Genomic DNA, 3,856 nt, shown 5'->3' on the forward strand with positions numbered 1-3,856 from the left:
CCTTCTTTTTCTTATCCTCCTCCTCCTTCTACCCCTCCTTCTGTTCTTTGTTCTTGTTGTTGTTGTTTCTCATTTCCACTCACACAGTCTTGTTCTCATAATTAAAATCTGATTCATTTTCTCTTCAGTGTTAGCAAACCCCAACAATAGAAGTGGTATCTGCGTTTTGATAATCAGCATTTACCCTGGCAGGAGGCTAATTGGATAGGCTATCTCAAACATTAATCCTACTGTCTGATATTTTCTGGGAAATAAAAGGTATTAATTCCCTTTCCATTCATTCTCCTCCTCACAAATCTAGAAGCCCTCTTTACCAAGAGCATCACATTTTCCTCTGAAATCAAGTGACTCAAAGAAAATTGCATTGTGGGGAGTGTAGAGGGTAGGGAAGCCCTTCAGGCCAGGCTGCAGTTCTTGCCCCTTTTTGCTTCTGACATGAGATGTTAATGAATCACCCATCAGGCTCACATTGGGTTAGGGAACATTGAACTTCTTTTCTGATCCATAATCAATCATCAGTCTTCTAAGAGAGTAGAGCTTTGCTGTTTCATTAACTGTGCAGTGTAGACTAATGGTGTTTAATAAACTTTATTCAAAATTTCAAACTCTTTTGCCAGTGACCTCAATTTTTTTTTGGCTCTTTGATTTATACCAAACTTTGAGGAGGGAAGGGGGAAGCAAAGGAAGCTTCTCTGATACCAGGCCTCTGGCAAGATGCTGCAGTGGCAAACCCATTGCCTGCCAGCACTTGCAGCAGCAGCAGCATGCAGACCAGCTGTGGGAAAACTCCTGAAGAATACCCCAGTGGCCCGGCCAACGTGACTCAGTGGTTGAACATCGACCTATGAATCAGGAGGTCACGGTTTGATTCCCAGTCAGGGCACATGCCTGGGTTTTGGGCTCTATCCCCAGTGGGGGGCATGCAGGAGGCAGCTGATGAATGATTCTCTCTCATCATTGATGTTTCTATCTCTCTCTTCCTCTCTGAAATCAATAAAATATATATTTTTAAAAAGAATGCCCAGTGGATGTTTTGAGCTGGGGATAGCTTGTTCCTACTGAGGGACTCATTGTTCTCCAGCCTCTGTAGCAGGAAGTCACCTGCCATATTCAGAGCTTAATAAGAATAGCAAATGCTTAACCTATTTTATTTTGGCATGCATTATACATGTGGCTACCCAATAGAAACATCTCTGGGAGTAGAGCCCAGTGGGGTGACTATGAGTAACCAAATACATCCCAAATCCTCATGCCCTTCTGTGGCCGTGCAGTCCTTATGAAATTAGTGGAAGAGGAGCCCCTGGGAAAGAGGCCAAATTGGAGGAACTCCAAAAGAGACTGTGTTAGTGCTATGTTGTCCAGATCAAGAGCTAGCTTCTCCTTTGGTCAGCCTGGCATGCAACCAGTGGTGTGTTGGTAAAATGTTTAACAATAAGCTCTCTGAGAAGATAAAACACTTGATTTGTAGCATTTGCCAATTTCTGTGGTATAAATACTCCCACCACAGATGATTTCAAGCTGCTAACTATGATGTCATTGAACACAGAGTTGGGGAGAGATGCACATAAAGCTGGGAGATTAAGCCTCCCAGCTCCAACACAGTACTGAATGCAGCCAGTCAAAGAGGATTTGGACACGTACATGTACTTCAATGACAAACTATTACATCATTTAAAAAATGCATCAATCCCCTGTAAAAGTAGGTAATTTATGATGAGGCCCTAGAGATATGAGTTTTCAGCTGGAGATAGATGAAAAAAGTGAAGACCTCTTGAGCCCAAAACACAGGTGGATCAGTGGGGGTAGTTTCATCATCTCCACATCCTGAAGGTAAAATGGAAGTGAGATAAGTACTTAGAAAATCCTCGTGGTTTGTTTAAAATAAGCATAGGTGAATGTTACTGTTATTATTTTTAAACATCCTAGTGGTATTTCTAACATGTAAATCTAAATTGGATAAATTATTCACTATTGTTTCTTCTAATAATTGGTAGCCTTTGTGTAGTTAGGGAACATGAGGGTTTCTATGGAGAATAGCACAGTCCAAAATATAGTTGGTTGTTTTCTCATAATATGGAAACTCAGTAATTCTCCTCCTCTTCCTAATGTTGTTTAGAAGGTTTTTACATTAGTTATTAGATATTGAAGTTATTAATTTAACATATGTTTTTAGTTAAAAATACCTACTTACTGTCCTAGCCCTAAATTCAACCAGAATCCCTCCTGTATCAATTACATAATTAATATTCAGAAATAATCATCTAAACCAAAATAATTCCCTTTTTAAAGAAAGCTAAGGTCACTAACAAGAAAGAATAAACTTAAATATATTTCTTTAGGAGAATGAGGTTTTCATTAAAGACACACACATCTTTTTTATTAGAGCTCCTCATCATAAATCATCCTGAGAGTAGAATAGAAAGTCTCAAAGGACCTGTTCTCCTGGTCCTGCACATCTTTTGTAGCTAATGAGAAGTTTACATCTGGAAAGGTTGACAATCTTGCCCTAAAATCCTATTTTTTCTTTACATTTCTGTGTTATGTCCAAGCTTGTGTCCATGGTCGAATGTTAGCCCCGGAGGAGATATGTGTCTTACTCTTCCTTTCTGGCCTTTCTTTTGCCCCTGCAGTTCTTTTTGTGGCCAGTGCAATAACAAAGTTTGTAGCGGTATTCGATCCCTGAACTGTAAGTCCTGACTGGAGAGGGGTAACATCTGGGGCCAGTTTAATTGACATTACATTCACACAGGGACTTGGAGTCTACCAAGGCAATGGACCGGTTTGCATGGATACAGAGAGCTAGAATTGTGTTCATCATCATCCAGTGATTCCCTATTTCAAAATCATCCTCACTAATCAATCATATACACCCACCAATATTATTAATGAGATTGATTCTGCCTCAAGACAATTTGTCACATAGTGTTCTTCCTGGATGATTCTACTTTGGATATTTTACAAAAAGAAATGTCTGAGATAAAATCCCTTACAATTATTAAGTTCTACAAATTGCTGCTTTTATTCCTATTTTCATTGGAGTGCTTCTGAAGATTGTTTGAAGTAGTATTATTTCCAGATAAAATTAATACATCAAAAGGGAGCCCAGTGCAGATATCATACTCAGAAGGCTACTTGGGATTGGAAGACACTTAAAATTCTTCCCCTGGCACACATGGTTAGTTGAGTGACACATCCTTGGGGTCCTTCAAAGAAGAGACGGTTTTCTTTTCTGTTCTTGTGGTGGTAGTTGTTGTGATGGTGGTTGTTGTGCTTATGGCTGAGGTTGTTATTATTATCTCCCTCTCTCTCTCTATGTTTCTCTTCTTGCTCTTCCTGCTTTTCTCCCCCCGCCCCTTCCTCTCCCACTCTCTCTGACTCTGGCTTTCGCTTTCCTGCTTGGGCTCTTCCTCTTTCTAAAAAAATAGTTGAATTAAATGTGAGTTTCTGAATTGTACTTGTTCATACTTTTAAGACATAAATTAATAAAAATGTAGATGTGTTCTGATTCAAAACATGCCACTGGAAAGGCATGCTGTATTATGAAACCATATTATAATAACTACATTATTACATGATAGTATAAATATTAGTCTGTTGAATTCATTTGTCCAACTGTATAACTTTGTGAAGCAGTGTTTTGACCTTTATGACCTGATTTTGGAGCAAGTGGTGTTGTTGCACGCAGATGAGATTACTTATATCAGGATTTTTCAATGAAATTCAGTTGGAGGCCTGGCAATGGAAAACCTCTTCAGATGTTGCAGTAACCATTACATATATGAAAAAACAAATTTCTGTTCAAGAAATTTCCCAGAACACTTCAGTCAAGCTGGCTTTTAAGTTTATATTTTTCTTT

The sequence above is a fragment of the Myotis davidii genome, unplaced genomic scaffold, assembly GCF_000327345.1.
Source record: "Myotis davidii unplaced genomic scaffold, ASM32734v1 scaffold350, whole genome shotgun sequence".
NCBI classification, from domain to species: domain Eukaryota; kingdom Metazoa; phylum Chordata; class Mammalia; order Chiroptera; family Vespertilionidae; genus Myotis; species Myotis davidii.